At 38.0% G+C, this 20,388-nt stretch overlaps 1 non-coding gene across 1 annotated transcript; it reads left to right on the top strand.

Moving 5' to 3' along the window:
- Window positions 1-19,684: 19,684 nt before the first annotated feature.
- Window positions 19,685-19,757, top strand: TRNAK-CUU. The gene has a single exon. It is a non-coding gene; the product is annotated as a tRNA-Lys (tRNA).
- The last annotated feature ends 631 nt before the right edge of the window (window positions 19,758-20,388 follow it).

The raw sequence follows: 20,388 nt of genomic DNA, 5'->3' as shown, positions 1-20,388 counted from the left end.
TGGATACTCAAAGTGTAGTAGGTGGACCTGCAGCAGCACCCAGGAGCTTGTTTAAAATGCAAATTATTTGGCTGTACTCTAGACCCATTGAATCAAAAATTCTGGGAGCTGGGCCAGCAATCTGTGTTTTACAAGGCTTTTGCATGCTTCTAGTGCACCCTAAAGCAGAGGAGCACCATCCTAATTAGTGATGAGCACTCTCCTGGTGGCTTGTGCAACTGCCCAAGCAGTAGAACTTGATGATATAGATGTGTGTGATGCATGGATCTCCCTTGTCTAGTGTCACTACTCCCAGCAGTAGAGTCAATCCAGTAGACCTCCCAGTGTTGCAATGACTTCTTTCACCTAAACCTCCACCTCACACATTAAATCGGTTGAAAGAGTCTCATTTTCCTTAATTTTTATAAGTCATCAACAAGAACTTCTCAGGTCACTTTTACTTCTAGAGTTCTAAACTCTGTTATCTTTAAACATGTGGAGACAGTGCTGTCTCTAATAGTTAATACTACTAAGGCATTTCTATTCTCTGTAACATGTATTCTTTAAAAATTCATGTTTTTAACTATTTTTTTTCATGAGACTGGAAGACTTGAATTTTATACGCCATTTAGTACCAGGGCAAATCATTTCAGCATGTGTTCTAGCCAACCCTAGCCAATTTACTCCTTAATATTCATATATTAATTAAAAATTAAGTTGCAGGAAGGGACCTTTTGAACCAGCGATCCATCAGCATCAAAAAATACTTAAGTGCATTACAACCAATACTCTGTTCCAGGAGCAGCAGAATATATATAAAGGACCTAAGACATGATCATCATTTAATATTTGGTCAAGGAGAACAGATGAACTTGAAAATTTTAATGACAGTATGAGATAGGAGTAGAAGAGATATCTCTAGGCATTGTATGATTAATTATAAAATAAATGGAAACGTCAGTGGCGAGGAAGAGATCACTGGATTGAATAGATCTGGGAAGGCTTCACTCAAGTTGCCTTCCCCGAGCACGTATTTACAAAACACCTCCTCTGAGAAGGGCTTTAGGCAGGTGCTGCAGAGAATGCAGAGCTGGAGCTAGGCATCTGGGAAAGGCAATTCAAAAGGCAGGAACAGCACACGCAGAGATCTGATATGTGGAGTTAACACAGGATGTCTGTCAGCCTTCCCTTCACCTAGACCCGTAACTGATCATCACCAACCCCTAAGGGTCTGGTCCTTGGACGTTGATGCTGAATTTTGATGATCTTGTCCTATACACCTGAGCAATAGCTTGCGATTTACCAGCTTGTCAGAATTGCTTTGCACAAACACCCAGATTGCTGATGTGCACTGGTTTCATTGTTAGGGTCCTTGGGTTTCAGTATGGTCATGTACCAGAATGTACTCATGTGACCAGAGCCTCGAAAAAACCAGACAGATGCTGACACTTGAACGGACTCCCCTGCATGAAGACATTCTGCACATGTCCTCTGCCGGAGGGAAAGCACATCCTATGTAGCCCTAAACGAGGAAAGACTTGAAAACCTGTGTCTGACTCTCTGGGTTCTGTCTAACACATGATTTCTTTCCTGCTCCTTGTGTTCCGTACTCTTTGCCGTAGTAAACCTTAGGCATAAGTGTCACCTGAGATGGAGTCTTTATCAATCTTATGAATTCAATTCTTGATTGCTGAATATAGGTAAAGAGGGTGTGTACTATACCATAAGGCTCTTTCTTGTAGGTTTGAAAATTTTCAAAATCTAAATTTGTAAAAGAAGAAGAAGAAGGAGGAGAAGGAGGAGGAGGAGGAGGAGGATAGTATTGGGAAAATACTAAGAAATGTTAGCAATTAAAAATCAATAATTGCATATGTGCATAGACATGTATACATATAGAATCATAGAATTATAAGTTGTCTTGAAGAATAGTTTTACTCATCACTGTCTAGTCAAATCTATCCATCTTTTCTTGTTTGTTTGCATGTGTATTTTGGCAAGTGCTCCTGTCTTGGACAGATGGGGGGCTGAGGGGCATAGTAGAGACCTGAGTTCCTGAGCTTGGAAGCAGGCATGAGGCTGTGATAAATGGAGCCAAGAGGATAATTACCAGGTCAGTTTCCTATGGAGTTACTGGGTCAGTAGTGCCAAGACCAATAGTCTAGGGTCAGGATGCCAAAATCAGACAGAACAAGAGAAGAGGAATCTCAGGTTCAAAGCTAATCTGTCTGACAGAGCAAGCAATGCAAAGCAAGTTCAAACAGGGAGGAGGGCAGAGGAGCCAAGAATGCTCTCTGACAAAAAAATACATACAGCTACAATTTCTTTTTTAACCTAGATCCTGCTGAAAGAGTTGGTCTATCCTGAAGACTGGTGCAGCTAGGGAGTGGACGTTTGTAAGGTCACAGAGTTCTCTCTCATACTGAGATTGAATAAATATTTGCTTATATTTTCTTCCAGTTTTTTATTTGAAATTGTACATGTTATTGTTTAATCCCTCTGGTTAAACTATCATATCTATGTGCATGGGTGAGATTGGTTCATACTGTGCTAGCTTCCTCAGGTTTTATTAATAGTCTATGCATAGTGTCAGGTACATGAATTCTGGACTCTGACTCCATGGGTCCCCATCTTGTCTCTACCACCTAATACATGGCAATATTACATAACCTCTGGCTATCTCACTCTCTTCTCTATAAAATGCAGGTAAAAATATTCCCTACCATAGGGTTATCACAAAGATTAAACGAGATCTGTATGTAAATGGCACAGTTCTGATAGAAAGTAGGTACTCAGTAAGTTTTAATTCTTTTATTAGTATTTGCAGCATCAGAAGGAATTATAAATAAGAAAAGAAGGAAGGCTGGAAGGAATGACCCCTATGACGTCAGATTGCAATAAAAAGTATCAAGTGAAATAAGAGTTTTCTACTGTGGTCCCACCACAGAATCAGTTTTGACAATCATTCACAGGTGAGAATTCCTTTGTGGGTATCTGGCAGTCCACTGGAGAAGTTCCAGCACACCACTGGAACAAAAAAAAAAAAAAATCTGAGAATAGACACAGTGAAGAGGGCAAGAAGAACAGTTTTACTTTATTTACTTAAGTCCTGGGGATCCAATATACAGCTTGGTGACTATAATTAACATTACTGTGTCGTATGCTTGAAATTTGCCAGATCTTTAGATCTTAAGCATTCTCACCACATGGACAAAAAAAAGTAATTATGTGAAGTAATGTATGTATTTATTGACTTAATTGTGATAATCCATTATTTGACAATGTATATGTATATCAAATCATGCTTGCATCAGTTTAAGCAACAAAATAAATAATGATAACATATTACAACCCATGTAATAAAAATAATAGCCATAAGACTGTATCATAAAAAATTGAGGAAAAACAATTGGAGTAGGGAAAGCTCTTCATTACAGTAGAATTTCAAGAAATAAATGTTGAAGAAATGATGGAAAGAAGAAATCACCATGTGCTAAACACATAGTAAACTTTGTTTCAGGCAAGAATCATTAATGGATGCTAACATTGGTGAGCTGAAGTAGAGAGAAATGGAATTTTTACACAATGTCAAAGTATCTCCTCACAAAATATGTATTAGTGGCAAAGAGAAAAAGTGTCAAGGGCACGGCAGGCAAAGGAAAATTGAGAAACTATCCTAGATCAGAGACTGAGGAGATGTGACAACCAAATATATTGTGTGATTCACAGTTGTTGCCTCCTGATTCAAAGAAAGGAGGACATCAGTGGACAGTTGGTGAAACCTGAACATGGTCTGTGGATTAGTTTGTGGTAGTTTGTAGTCTTATTTTCTCAGTTCTGATCCTTTTCAATGTGTTTATGCAACATTTAACATTTGGGGAAGTGGAATTAAGGGTATACAGGAATTCCTTGTACTATTTTTGCGACTCTTTTGTAAGTCTGAAATAGTTTCATAATGAAAAGTTCAAAAACAAGAAAAATTTTTCCCTGTTCACCCATATCATTCCAGATTCTGCTGATATATGTATTAGTAGCAGACATTTTGTATATATATATATATTTGGTTCCGTTTGACAGAATTGAGATTGTATTATATGTGGTTCTTTTTTGTTTCCACTCAACAACTGTATTCAGTTCTTTTTTGGGTGTTGGCTCATCTCACAGGCACCCAGTTTAACTTCCTTCTCCTTGAAGATGGGGCCTAGACAACCATATCTCTACTCATATGACTTCATTCCTTGGTCACAAACAATCACATCGTGGGTAGAAATCTGACCCAAACCTGCTCTGTCAGATGTTTTCTGCCAGGAATTTGAAATTGGGGCCACACTATTCTTTTTCAGACTGATCCACTGACTTGAGTGAAGGAAAGTCTAAAACTTCAAAGCTGGAGTATAGCTGTAACCTGACTGGTGAATTGAGCAGCAGAGACAGTTCCTAGGCAAAGAAATGACTATTCAACAGAAAAGCCAAGATAGGTTATGAGAAGGCATTTCTTGGGTTCCTCGTTGCTAAAAGATTTTAATATCCCATGCTCCTTCTGAGGTACTTCTAGGATCTACAAGACTCATCCAATCCTTAGAGTACATTCTCCTTTTGGGCTTTGGCCAGCTGCCAAGAGGCAGAAACCACACTAGTTATGTTTACAGAAATAATGTTATATAAAGAATTGGTAACTAGGTATTGATGAAAAGATAAAAAGAAAACATTAAGGTATCAAGAAGGAACCAGAAAGACATGCTTTCAGGGTCCCAGCCCCAGCGACAAAAAACACACTATGGAAGAGCGGGTTGGAAGCAGATAGTCAGAAGATAACTGGCCTGTAGCTCAGATAATTTTCTGTCCCTTGCAAACAGAGTTCAAATGAACAAAATGATACTTTATGCAAATTTTGCATGGCAATATACACATTCTCCAAGAGGATTTCAAATGGTTGCACAGTACCTAATTATATACCTGTACCCCAATGATTCACAGGCCTCTGCTTTTAAATCTTTTGATTGTTTTTAGTTCTTCACTATTATGTACAACTTTGCTGTGAACATTCATCCACATTCTTCATTGTACATTTATCTTCATATGTATCTTTAGTTCTCTGATTAGATTCCTAGAACTTGCAAGTCAAATAGACACACGTTAAAAACACAAAACTTTGGGGACACTTGGGTGGCTCAGTTGTATAAGCATCTGCCTTCGGCTCAGGTTGTGATCCTGGGGTCCTGGGATCAAGCCCTGAGTGGAGCCTGCTTCTCCCTTTCACTCTTCCTCTGTGCTCTCTTTCTTTTCTCTCTCTCAAATAAATAAATACAATCTTAAAAAAAATAAAATAAAAACCAAAACCTTGTTGGAAATTGTCAAATCTACAGAAAAATTACAAGAATAGTACAAATGAACCCTAGGTTCACCAATTATTGACTTTCTCCACATTTATTTTCTCTTTCTCTCTGAATCATGCAAGAGTGATTTGCAGAAAGTAAAAAGGTATATGTTTTATAGTCATTTAAAATTTTTAATTCCAATACTGCTAACGTGCAGTGTTATATTAGTTTTAGGTGTGCAATGTAGTGTTTCAAAAATTCTGTGTTGCTGAGTGCTCGTTATGATAAGCATACTCTTAATCCCCTTCACTTATTCCACCCATCCTCCCACCAGCCACCCCTCTACTAACCTCCAGTTTGTTCTCTATAGTTAAGAGACTGTTTTTGTGTTTGTCTCTTTTTCTTTATTCACTTGTCATTTTTTTTCTTAAATACCACATATGAGTGAAACCATACAGTTTTTGCTTTTCTCTGACTGACTTACTTCACTTAGCATAAAAGGGTATTCATTTTAAAGACTTTTAATTCATATGGCCAAAATGCTCTCCAGAAAAATTGTAGCAATTCACACCTATTAACAGCACAAGAAATTGTTTCTTCTCTATCCCCTATTTTTCCATTTCTGGACAAATATAGTCTTAATTACTGTAGCTTTAAGATATAATACATTTTGGGGGCACCTGAGTGGCTCAGTCAGTTAAGCATCTGCTCCTGATTTTGGCTCAGGTCATGATCTCAGGATTGTGAGATCAGGCCCCCTGTGGGGCACTGCACTGGGCGTGGAACCGGCTTGAAATTCTCTTTCTCTCCCTCTCCCTTTGCCCTTCCTTGACGTCTAAAAAAAAATTAATACATTTTCATTATCTGGAGGGAAAGTTTCCCTCATATTTTCTTTTTTTTTTAAATGTTGTTGATTAATCATTCAGAAAATTTAAACATCATTTTTGAAGATTTTAAAAGTTCCCATGGAAAAAGGTCCTTATAAATGTGCATACTGGAAGTATTTTTGTGGGTGAGATGACATATCTAAGATTTGCTTTATTTTTTTTTAAGATTTTATTTATTTATTTGAGATAGAGAAAGAGAGAGCACAAGTGGGGTGAAAGGTGCAGAGGAAGAGGTAGAAGCAGGCTCCCCGCTGAGCAAGAGCCCAACACGGGGCTCAATCCCAGGACCCTGGGATCATGACCTGAGCCAAAGGCAGATGCTTAACTGTCTGAGCCACCTAGGTGCCCCTAAAATTTGCTTTAAAATACACTCGCCAAAAGCAGAAAAAACAGGGGTAGGATGTAAATAGATAACACAAGATCAGCAAGATAGTGATACCTATTGAACTGTGTCATGGGTTTATTATATTAATTTCTCTGTATTTGAAATTTTCCATGCTAAAAGGTAAGAGAAAAAGAAATTCCTTTAAAATTTTTGTTAAAATAATAGATTAAGAATAAGTTGACATAATTACTATATAAAATCTTGCTCTCAGTATTCACAATATGTTTACTTATTGGCTTAATCTTGTAATAGACATAAAGTAGTTTCAGAATTTCTAATTCATTCCCTTGTGAAAAACAAAATTATTAACTATAGCACAATATTCATGCATAGTTCTTTTTCTTTTTAGCCTTAATGCAGATGAAAACTTTTTCTCTAAAGGGCTACAGAGGGTCTATATATACAATGGACTATTACTCGGCCATTAGAAAGGACGAATGCCCACCATTTGCTTTGACATGGATGGAACTGGAGGGTAGTATTATGCTGAATGAAGTAAGTCAATAGAAGAAGGACAATCATATGGTTTCACTCATATGGGGAATATAAGAAATAGTGAAAGGGATTATAGGGGAAAGGAGAGAAAATGAGTGGGAAAAATCAGAGGGTGACAAAACATGACAGACTCCTAACTCTGGGAAACAAACAAGGGGTGGTGGAAAGGGGAGGTGGGCGGGGGGTTGGGGTGACTGGGTGACGGGCACTGAGGGGGGAACTTGATGGGATGAACACTGGGTGTTATGCTATATGTTGGCAGATCGAACTGCAATAAAAAATATACATATAAAAAAGATAAAAAGCCACAGAGGAAATAATTTCAGTTTTGGGTGTCTTACCATCGCCATTGCAACTACTTAACCCTGAAATTGTACTGCAAAAGCAGCTATAGACAACATATAAATGAATAAGCATGATTATGTCTAATAAAACAATTTGCAAAAGTAGTCAGTGGACCGGATGTGTCCATAGGCCTTAATTTGTCACACTGCCTGAGAATATGTAGTCAAAATCTTGACATCGAAACGTACCTGAATGAGTTCTTGTCTGTCCTCATTCCTTTTTTTTTTTTAAGATTTTATTTATTTATTCATGAGAAACACAGAGAGACTGAGAGAGAGAGAGAGAGAGAGAGAGAGAGGCAGAGACATAGGCAGAGGGAGAAGCAGGCCCCATGCAGGGAGCCCAACGTGGGACTTGATCCCGGGTCTCCAGATCAAGCCCTGGGCTGAAGGCGGTGCTGAACCGCTGAGCCACCTGGGCTGCCCTATCCTCTCCTTCAATGTGATTAGGTTATTCTTTGGTAATATAGTTGGGTTCATTTGTTACTATTTATATTCCATTTTGGTGCCTCTCACATCCTGATTTAATTAAATTTTATTTTTTGCGTATGTGAAACATTAACATGGTTCTAAAAGTCAGAGCTATACAAAGAAGTTTACCTCTGAAAGTATCAGTACCCTCTAGATCCTTTTCCCCCTCCCCCAGATCCTTCTACCTTGTTCCTCCTCCTCCATCCTTTCCACTTTGCTCCCACCCACTCCCTGTAGGTAACCAACCTCACTGGTTTCTGGTTCATTCTTCCTCTCCCCAATCCCTTCCCTTTGCTTCCATTCCCCTTCCTTTCTTTGCCTTTTTTGTCCCTCCTCCTGGTCCTCTTTCTCCTTCTTCCACAGATAAGCAGATACGGATGTATTTTCTTTTCCTGTTTCTCTTACATGAAGGTAAATACCCCTTTGCACTTTACTTTTAACCCTTAAAATTTTTATCCTGAAATCAATCCATACCGGTTCATAGAGATCTTCCTCATTCTTTTATAGCTGTATACCATGCCTTTGGGTTGTTGTACAGTAGTTTATTCAATTATTCTAAGAGGAGTTATTTTTAAATTAGATACATTAGAAAAACTTTTTTTTTTAGAAAAACTTTTTACACAAACATACACATATCAAAGTGCACAGCTCAATACATTTTCACAAACTGAACGCTCACAAGGGTGACCAGTAACCAAGTCATGAAACATTATTAGCGCCTCAAAAAGTTGACTTGTGCTTCCTTTCCGTTACTGTTCCCACTACCTATAGTAACTAACCAGTATCTACTTCTCAGACTAAAGATTATTTTCATCTACTTTTGTTCTTTGTAACCAGGGAATTTACAATATGCACTCATTTGTGTCTGAGTTCTTTCATTCAGCCTTATATTCTGAGAATCACCTATGCTGTTCTGTGTAGATCGTTCATTCTTGTTGCTGTAGAGTTTGCTATTGAGAGAGCAGGGGATCCCTGGGTGGCTCAGCAGTTTAGCGCCTGCCTTCGGCTCAGGGCGTGATCCTGGAGTCCCAGGATCGAGTCCCGCATCAGGCTCCCGGCATGGAGCCTGCTCTTCCCTCTGCCTATGTCTCTGCCTCCTCTCTCTCTCTCTCTCTCTCTCTCTCTCTCTCTCTCTGTGTGTGTGTGTGTGTGTGTGTCGTGAATAAATAAATAAAATCTTTAAAAAGAAAGAGTAGGAGGAGGGGCAGAGGGATAGAATCTTCAAGCCCCCCCCCCCCCCAATTGAGCGCAGAGCCCAACGCAGGGCTCCGACTCACAACCCATAAGATCATGACCGGAGATGAAATCACTAGTCTGACACCAATTGAGCCACCTAGGCACCTCTTATCTATCCATTTAACTGTTGCTGGGTATTTGGGTAGTTCCCAGTTAGGAGCTATTACAAATAGTGCTGCATTAACATTCCAGCACATGCCTTTGGGACACAGAGTCACACGTATCCGTTGGATATTTATTTAGGAGTAAAATTACTGTATTATAGAATATGCACATTTGGCTTTAGTCTTTCCTGCTAAACAGTTTTCCAAAATATCAGTTTACACTCCCACCAGCAATATAAGAGCTGTGTTTGCTCCACATCCTCACTAATCCTTGGTAATTTTGTTTTAGCTTTTCAGGTGGGTGTGTAGTGGCATACTACAGTGATTTCATTTCACATTTTCCCTGATGATGAACAAAGTGGAATACCTTTTCATATGTTTATTGACCATCTGGATATGCTCTTTTATGAACTATCTGTTCAAGTCTTTTGTCCTCTATTAGGTAGTCTACATTTTCCCTTTTTTTTTTTTTTTTGAAGGATTTTTTTTTTTTAATATTCTGGGTATGAGTTTTTTCTTGATATCTCAGGTCAGGTACCCCAGAAGTAGATCCTGAGATGAGGATTCTAGTGCAAGTGATTTGTTAAGAAAGTGCTCCCTGGGGAAAAGAATATGGGAGTTTGAGAAGCAGGATAAGGAAGGGCAAGAAGCCAAGCAAAGATATGACCTCAGGCAAAGTCCCCTGAGGGTAGGTTCAGCCTACCCCACAGGGGAACTCTGGGATGTTAGTCTTACCTCAGAGTTTGTTCTAAATTGAGACAAGAGAGCGAGGTTTCATACTGCTGATACATAGTTCTGATACATGCTATACCATGAATAAACTTTGAAGACTTTATGTTAAGTGAAATAAATATACCAGAGCAAAAGACAGATACTGTATGAGTCCATTTATATGAGGTACATGGATTAGTCAACTACATAGAAGCAGAAAGTAGAATGGTTACCCATAGCTGGGGGTCACAGGGAGAGAATGGAGAGTTATTATATAATGGATACTGAGTTTCAGTTTGGAATGATGAAAAAATTCTGGAGATGCATAGTAGTTTTGTTTGCATAACAATGTGAGTGTACTTAATGCCCCTGACCTATATACTTTAAAACAATTAAAATGATAAATTTTATGTTATTCATGTTTTGCCACAATAACAATTTTTTTAAAAAATTAAAAGGATCATAGACCATGATCAAGTGTGATTTCTCACTGGGATGCAAGGATGGCTTAACATATGCAAAGCAATAAATGTGATTCACCACATTAATAGAATGAAAGATAAAGAAAATATGATCTTGGGGCACTTGGCTGGCTCAGTCAGTGGAGTATGCAGTTCTTGATCTCAGGGTTGTAAATTCAAGCCCTACGTTGAGTGTACAGATTACATTAAAAAATCTTTAAAAAATTATGATCTAAATAAATGCAGCAAATGCATTTCCCAAGATCCAACATCCTTTCATGATAAAAACTCTTAACAAATTAGGTATAGAAAAACACACTTTTGGGCAGCTCGGATTGCTCAGCGGTTTAGCACCGACTTCAGCCCAGGGCATGATCCTAGAGACCCGGGAGCGAGTCCCATATCGGGCTCCCTGCATGGAGCCTGCTTCTCCCTCTGCCTGTGTCTCTGTCTCTGTCTCTGTCTCTCTGTGTCTCTCATGAATAAATAAATAAATAAATAAATAAATAAATAAATCTTAAAAAAAAAAAAAAGAAAAACACACCTCAACATAATAAAAACCATATATGACAAGCCAGAGCTAACATTATACTCGATGGTGAAAGATTAAAAAGCTCTAAGATCAGGAAAAGACAAGGCTGCCCACTCTCATCACTTATTCATCACAGTACTGGAAGTCCTATCCAGAGCTATTAGGCAAGAAAAAGAGCTAAAAGGCATCTGAAACAGAAAGGGAGAAGTAAAACTGTCTCTATTTGCAGATGACATAATCTTTAAACAGAAAATCCTAAAGAATCCATCAAAACCATCTTAGAACTAATAAACAAATTCAGTAAAGTTGGATTATATAAACTCAACCTACAAATATCTGTTCCACTTTTATAAACTAACAAAGACTATCTGAAACAGAAATTAAGAAAACAATATCATTTACAATGGCATCAAAGACAATAAAATATCTAGGAATAAATTTAACCAAGAGGTAAAAGATCTGTGCATCTAAAAACCATAAGATATTGAAAGAAGTTGAAGAAAAGTGGCAAGACCATTTCCTGTTCATGGATTAGAAGAATTACTATTGGGGTGCCTGGCTGGCTCAGTCAGTAGATCATGCAACCCATGATCTTAGGTTTGTGGATTTGAGCCCCATGTTGGGTGTGGATATTATTTAAAAATAAAATCTTAAAAAAATGAATTACTCCTGTTAGAATGTCCATACTACCCAGAGTGATCTACAGATTCAATACAATCCTTATAATAATTCCAATGGCATTTTTCACAGAAATAGAAAAAAATCATCTTAAAATTCATATGGAACCACAAAAGACCCCAAATATTCAAAGTAATATTAAGAAAAAAGAACAAAGCTAGAGGCATCACAATACCTAATTTCAAACTTTATCACAAAGTTACAATAATCAAAACAGCGTGGTCCTGGCATAAGAACAGACACATAGACCAATGGAACACAGGCAGGGTCCAGAAATAAACACACACATATGTGCTCAACTAATATTTAACAAGGGGACCAAGAATCCTCAATGGTAAAAGATAGTTTCTTCAATAAAAGGTTTTAGGAAAACTGGATATTCACATGAAAGAAGTGAAACTGGACCTCTCTCTTACTACTCATAAAAATTAACTTGAAATAGATTAAAGACTTAAATGTAATACCTGAAACTATAAAACTAGGGGAAAAAAAACATAAGGAAAAGGTTCCTTGACTTTGGTTTTGGCAATGGTTTTTAGGATAGGACACTAAAAGTGCAAGCAAGAAAAGCAAAGATAAAGTGGAACTTACACAGACTAAAAAGCTTCTGCATAGCAAAAGAAGTTCTCAGCAAAATGAAAAGACAACCTACAGAATGGGGGAAAATATTTGCAAACCCTATATCTGATAAGAAGTTAATATCTAAAATATATAAGGAGTTCATACAACTCAATAGCAAACACACACACACACACACACACACACAAAACAAAACAAAGTCAATCTGATTAAAATATTGGCAGAGGACCAAATAGAAAATTTTGCAAAGAAGACATACAAATGTCCAATAGGTAAATGAAAAGATGTTCAACATCACTAATCATCAGGAAAATACAAGTCAAAATCACAATGATGGATCACTTCACACATGTTAGAAAGGCTATTATCAAAAAGATAAGAGGTAACAAATGTTAGCAAGAATGTGGAGGAATTGGAACCCCTGTGTGCTGGTGGTGGGAATGTAAACTGGTGCAGCTACTATGGAAAACAGTGTGGAGGTTCCTCAAGAAATTGAAAATAAGGGGTGCCTGGGTGGCACAGTTAGTTGGGCCATAAATTCATGGCTTTGGCTCAGGTCACGATCTCAGGGTCGTGAGTTTAAGCCCTGCATTGGGCTCCGTGCTTGGTACAGAGTCTCTCCCCCTTCCTTTTCACCTCTCCCCTACACGCATGCTCTCTCTTTCTAATTCTCTCAAACAAATAAATAAATCTTTGTTAAAATTTTGAAAATAAAACTGCTATACAATCCAGCAGTGCCACTTCTGGGTATATATCTAAAAGAAATGGAATCAGGATCACCGAGAGATACCTATTCTCCCATGTTCATTGAAGCATTATTCACAATTTTGAAGACACGTAAGTAACCTAAATGTCCATTGATGACACAAATGATTAAACAATGGAATAATAGTAAGCCACAAAAAAGACAGAAATCCTGCCTCTCGTGACAACAATACCTTGGGGGTATTATACTAAGCAAAATAAGTCAGACAAAGACAAATACTGTATGTTCTTACTTACATGTGAAATCTAAAAATCTGTTGGGAAATAGTGAATAGAATGGTGGTTGCCAATGACTGGGGAGTGTGGGAAATGGAGCAATGTTAGTCAAAAGATACCAATTTACCTCTATAAGATAAATAAGCTCTGGAGATCTAACATAATGGTGTCTATAATCAACAACATTTTACTATATACCTGTAAGTTTTAAGAGAGTAGATCTTAAATGTTATCACCACACAGAAAAGAATGGTAATTACGTGAGGAGATGGAGGTATATTAACCATATTGTGGTAACCGTTTTGCTATATGTATATGTATCAAATCATCACATTGTGCACCTTAAACTTACATGTGTCATCATATGTCAGTAATATCTGAAGAAAGCTGGAAAATATTTTAATCGGTTTCCATCTCATTTAATTATATTTTCTAAAAGCTTTTTTATTGATGTGTAAATATAGCCCTGGTATCTTATTAAGTGGGAAAAAAAAGAATAGTATATATTGTCTATATGATCTCATGTGTGCTTGGAGGCATCTAGGTAGTTGAGACTGTGAGTGGAATTTCTTTCCAGTTTTTTTCCTTTCTCTTTTTTATTATCTGTACTATCTGACTTTCCTACAGTGAAGCCATATTCTTACAAGTTAACCTAAATAAATATGTTATAGTTTTTGTTAATGTTATTAATATTGAGTATATTAGTAAATATAATAAATACTCAAGATACAGATTTGAATTAGCTATTTGTGTATTTTGTATAACACATTTTAATATTATTTATGCATTGGGACCACTATATTAATGGTAATTTAATTTTATTTTTATTCTTACATTATGAATTTCTTGAGTCTTTTAAATTTTTATTAAAAAATATTTTATTTACTTATTCATGAGAGACAGAGAGAGAGAGAGAGAGGCAGAGGAAGAAGCAGGCTCCCCATGGGGATCCTGCTGTGGGACTCGATCCCAGAACCCTGGGATCATGACCTGAGTCAAAAGCAGATGCTCAAGCACTGAGCCACCTGGGTGCCCTGAGAGTCTTTTTTTTTTTTTTTTTTTAATCTTCTACTCTTAGCACAGTTCCTGGCACACGGTTGCAATAGAAACTGAAATACTATCAGCTACTGAAATACGAAAGAATGCCCTGGACAGTAATTTCTTTCCTTTCTGCCAATAGAGGGCAACATGAACAAGTTGCTGGATTGGTGGTCACGCTCATCATATCCTGTCTATCAACAACATTCAAGAAAGTCAATATTAAACCTGCAACAAACAAAAGCAGCATAAGTGGAATCTGTAAAACTTTAGTAGGAGGAACTCCTGTCTGGATTCTCTGCCTGCAGTCTTGCCTCTTTCCAATGCTCCCACTACAGTGCTGCTAGAATTTTCCTCTTAAAGGAGAAATCTGATATCATTCCCTTGATTTTTTTTAAAAGCTGCAATTGAACCCTATCGCCTATAGGATAAAGGCCAGTTCTTTAGTGTAATATTTCTCTTTCTTTACAATATGACTTCAATTTTCAATTCCCACCATTCTCGACCCCTGGGAAAGTAAGTTTTTAGCCACATGAAGCTATTCGTGACTCCCCAAACACACCATGCTCCTCTGAAGTTTGATGAGTTGTTTCTGTGTTTTCCCACCTCCTCTCCCCATTAAATGTCTGCTTTTCATTCAAGGCCTGGCTGAAGTGTCATCTCTCTGACTTAACATTAAAACTGAACCTTTTTTTCTCCTTCGAATGGCACATATCACACATTGCATTGTTTTAGAATGACAGTTGTCTCTACTTCCTAGCTGACTGTAGGGTCCCTGAAGGTTCATATGTCATAAAGAAACATCTTATTCATCTTTGTATCCCTAGTGCCTAGGGCATAATAAATACTCAAAATGCGTATTCACTAAATGGACAAAAGAAACTTAGCAGGAAGTCTAATATTGAACACAACACACTGGATAATTTTAGGATTGACATTGTAGCATGTGGATGGTGCTTCTCACATGTTCAGGAAGCATCAGGCGTTACTAAAAGTTTATTCTTGAAATATAGAGGAATTTGGGGGTGAATTTTAATTTCTTCACCTCTTCTTAATGGCCAGATTTTTTTTGGTAGTATTGTCAAGAGGGGGTCCTTTCATACAGAAGTACAGGGATATTATGTTGTTTACAGTAAAGAGAAATCCTGGTAGCACCAAGTCACTTGATTTCTAAGCCAGGTGGAATTCCACTTTCCTGCTTCTCTGGAGACAAGGGATGATCTATGGTCTGTGTGTACTCGGCACACTCAATAACCGATTCCAGTCTCATTTACGCCTTTATGCTGAGATCAGCATTCAAGAGTGCAATGAGGGAAAGGAAGCATTCCTTTCATGATTCCACCTCAGACTTGAGCACCACACTATGTTTAAACACACATGATATATATACCAGTAAGTAGACACAGATGATGTTTTGTAGAGGTAATCATTACTATACCATCTGTCAGGTTCAGCAGTTGGTTAGAAAAAAAGAAAAGAAAAGAAAAGAAATTAGTTTGGCAGGATTTGCTCTTCATGAAATCATGTTGATTTTTGCCAATTCCATGTAATTCGATATGGCCTTGCAAAATGAGTAAAAGAAAAGTGCTTTCACATTGTGCTACAGGAAAAATATGGCCATTGTTCTTATGACCTTTGTTAAATTTTTTTTAAAAAATCAAGTATGAGTTAGGTAGGGCCATAGTGAAAAAAAAAAGAGGAAAAAAAAAAAAACGAAGGAGATAGAGATAGCTGGGTAACAAATTCAGAATTACCAAAACTGAAAAATCGTTTTTAGCTGGAATATAATTGATACGTGATTGCTGTATCTTAAACTAAAAAGAAGAAGAGGGATGAGATATAAAACATTCTGGGATCAAATTATGCTTGTTGCAAGACTTGGAAACCTGTCTTTAGATTTATGCTAGTGAATTTCCACAGATATGTGTGTGTTTATGAAAGGTGGCATTAACACACAAAGGATCTTTTCCTAATTTAGACTGAAGTTTTCACATGATTAATTTCTTGTGAAATACAGGAGATGGAGCCAATATTACCCATGAACATTATTACAGCCAGTGCCATGGCTGGCTACCATGTTGATTTCACAGTGATTTTGGAAGAGGCTAATTGAGCTTTATTAAATATTAAGTAAAGGGCCTAATACTGATTTGTTGTCCATTTTACTTTTATTAAACAAACTGATGACTAAGGATTTAAAATAAGAATACATTCTAAACAAACACTGATGAATGGGTTTTAATGAGGGATGGTGTATATGTAGTATTTCCAGTTTTTGTTGTGAATGGAGGATGCAGGTAAGAGAATTACAAGTACATCATAGTCATGTTAACCTAATTTTGTCATTTTCTTTTAAAATAACATTTTTTTTTTAATTCATGAGAGACACACAGAGAGAGAAAGGCAGAGACACAGGCAGAGGGAGAAGTAGGTTCCATGCAGGAAGCCCGACTTGGGACTCGATCCCGGGACTCCAGGACCACACCCTGGGCCGAAGGCAGGCACTAAACCACTGAGCCATCAACCACTGAGCCACACCCTAAATAACATTTTTAAATCAATTATATTTCCTGCTACTTGCAAACCATTTGAATGAAAGTTATGTAAAATTAATTATTTTTACAAATTCATTCAACTAATACAGAACACATATTATGTATAAGACAGTGCAGGGCACTGATACAATAGATATGTCAGTAAAAAAAAAAAAAAAAAAAAAAAAAAGGCAGCCCGGTGGCTCAGCGGTTTAACGCCACCTTCAGCCCAGGGCATGATCCTGGAGACCCAGGATCGAGTCCCATGTTGGGTTCCCTGCGTGGAGCCTGCTTCTCCCTCTGCCTGTGTTTCTGCCTTTCTCTTTGTGTCTCTCATTAATAAATAAATATAATCTTTTTTAAAAAAAGATTTGGTTTATACCTTGCATTCACAGATAATGTATGACAAAGTATAAGCCACAAATTATATGGCATTTTATTTTTAACATATGTTAACAAACAGCTCCCTCTGTTTCATCATGGCATTCCACCAAATATTTAAGCTTATGTTAATTTGAAAAGAATTGCCCTTTTGTATGGCTATCAGAGAAACTACAAAAATGGTTCTAGATGTTACCTACACTTTCCACATGCAGCTCTGTGCTACACAGTTTCCTTTTGGGGCCTTTAGTTCCAATCTCTCTCTATCTTTCTCTGTGCCAGGAGGCTAACCCCTATGGACTGGATCATCTAGTTTCTCCTGCTCTCTGCTTCTCACGGCATTCAGCAGTGGGGAACACTTGCTGGTAATATAAGTGAGAAGGATAGAGAGATTGGGATATTCTTTCCCAATTTTTTCTTCTGCCCCTTGATGATGGCAGTGGCCCCATGATGATTGTAGTCTCTATGGACATAGCTCCTATCCAGTGGCTCCTGTTATAAGACTATGGTCTTCCAGAATTCTGGTGACAGTTTTCCTCCTCTTGCCCCTTCTGGCCTCGGGGTGAAGAGGATCCTGCTATTGCTCCTCCTGGATGCTTTACCACCCTCTTTGTTGGTTCACTTAACTCCCCCCACACCTAAGTTGTTCCTTTACTAAATTCTGTTTAGTTAAGCACTTCCAGAGTTCCCTCTGTTTCCTACTGGGACTCAAAAAATCCCCCCCAAAATAATTTTATATCCGGCTAAGGTTTTCAGTGGTAACATGAGAGATTGAAAGCAATTTGAACTATATCTGATACACCAGAATGATGGAATTCCGTTTCCAAGCAACTTGAAGACCAACTCTTCTGCATTTCCAGAACATAATTATACAATACAGTTGGATGGTTACTTTAATTATTTATAAAGTTAATTAACTGACTGGAAAGGAATTCAATCCTGATTTTTGTTTTGCTTTGCAACCAGTGTAAATACAGTGAGTACTACTCGAGAGGTGGACAAGCAATGGCCTAAGAGCCAAACCTGACCCACTATTCTCTTTTTGCAAATAAAGCTTTTCTTTTTTAAGATTTTATTTCTTTATTTATGGGAGATCCAGAGAGAGAGAGGCAGAGGCATAAGCAGAGGGAGAAGCAGGCTCCCTGTGGGGAGCCTGAAGCAGGACTTGATGCCAGGACCCCCAGATCACAACCTGAGCCAAAGGCAAATGCTGAACCACTGAGCTACCCAGGTGCCCTTGGTTTTGGTTTCCAAATCCATCACAGACAAATATGTATCCAACTAAGCATGGCCAGTATACAGCCTTACCACATGCAATCACCCTATACCAGGTCAACTGGCCCCCTCTTTCTTCAGAAAAAGAAAGGCACTGCTCGTGCACTCAGATGTTGTGGCAACATCAGATTGCTACTAACCATTTACTTTCAGGGTCCAAACTTGCCACGTCAGGGGACACGTCATGGGACATCTCCACACAGTTTTTTTTTTTTTTTTTTATCCACACAGTTTTGAACTGGCACCTGGTCACCACACCATGCGTCACCCTGTACTAGAGCAGGGTGGGGGAACTACATCTGTGGGCTGACTCCCACCTGACGGCTGTTTCTGCAAAGAATGTATTGTCAGACACCTGGATTTTCAATGGATGCTTCCCACTACCACAGCCGGGTTGAGTGGTCGTGACAGGGCCTGTAGCTTTCAGGTGTCAAACATTTACCATCCGGCCCTTTAAGAAACAGTGTGTGGACCCCTGTTGAACTGGACACACTAAGTAACAAAAAGATGGGGTACATTTCAGCAAAGTTGACACCACCTGTCCTCACCTTACCTGCTCCTCTTCCAAGGAGGCACAAGATCTGATGCTTCCCACAAGCTTCTTGCTCTGGATTGGACTAATCCTTCCCAAAAGAAAGTTGCCACAGTGTTTGCTTTATATCCATGGCAGAGGCCTAGGGAGAATTTACACATCGATTATCAGAAAGAAAGCCTTTCTGGGCCTTCTCCGTTCGGGCATGCGTATGCGTGTGCGTGCGTGTCCTCACCCACATGTGGCATACCCAGGTACCCTGCAAATAAAGCTTTCCTACAGCACCACAAAAACACCTGGTCCTTTACGCATTGTCTATGGCTGCCTTATGGTACTATGGTAGAGGTGATTAGTTGCAACAGAGACCCTAAGGCCTGTGAAGCCTAAAATATTTGCTATCTGGCCTTTTACAGAAAAAGCTTAAATAATTGATTGAATGATATATTTGCCATTTTATTTCTGTTGGCCTCATTTAGATACAATCTTCTCTGTGTCTTGTGTGTTCAATATGCTATCTTGCACATATGGTAACTCAATAAATATTGATTAATGAAGAAAATGAGAATGCACTGACAAATATAGAACTCCTAACCTTAGTTTTATTCTAAACTTAAAGAATACAGTTTTATTCCTTTGCAAGATGTATTAGTCAAGTTTAGATATGGTTGTGGGAATTTGAGGTTTGATGTTTTAAAAACTGGTAAGCTGGAAGTTCTACAAATCTAACATATGATGACTACCATTATTAAAAATGCATTTGGGGGGTTCCTGGCTGGCTCAGTTGGTAGAGCATGTGACTCTTGATCTCAGGGTCATGAGTTCAAGTCCCATGTTGGGCATAGAGTTTACTTAAAATAAAATTTAAGTTTAAAAAAAAAGTCCATTTATAAAATAAAAATAAAAACGTATTTGGATTCCATTTATTGATTAATGTAAGCTGAGAGGTGTATTCAAATTTTCATTATTGTTATATTTTCTAATGGTGGTGTAAGAGTGGTACAGTTTTTGAAAATAGTGTGAAATAAATGCAACGATATATTAATCTCTGAGAGGTAGAATTAGAGGTTTGATTGTTTTGTTTTTTTTTTTCTTTATGTTGTTAATCTTTCCAAGTATGGCAATGAAATGTATTATTTTCATAACAAGAAAATAAGGTAATATAAAAAATATGAGACATATTTAGCTCCATGTAACTGAATATTTTACATTGCTGCCTTAGTTTAAGAAACCAAATATTTAAATACAAATATTAAAATTCCCCCTGGCCTGATATTTTAATTACAAATTTTATAAAATAGGGATCCCTGGGTGGCGCAGCGGTTTAGTGCCACCTTCGGCCCAGGGTGTGATCCTTGATACCTCGGATCGAGTCCTGGCTCCCTGCATGGAGCCTGCTTCTCCCTCTGCCTATGTCTCTGCCTCTCTCTCTCTCTCTCTCTCTCTCTCTCTCTGTGTGACTACCAAAAATAA

This window comes from Vulpes lagopus, chromosome 5 (genome assembly GCF_018345385.1).
Source record: "Vulpes lagopus strain Blue_001 chromosome 5, ASM1834538v1, whole genome shotgun sequence".
In the NCBI taxonomy this organism is placed as follows: domain Eukaryota; kingdom Metazoa; phylum Chordata; class Mammalia; order Carnivora; family Canidae; genus Vulpes; species Vulpes lagopus.
Note: the sequence above shows the minus strand (reverse complement) of the source record. Positions and strands in the feature narration are given on the sequence as shown.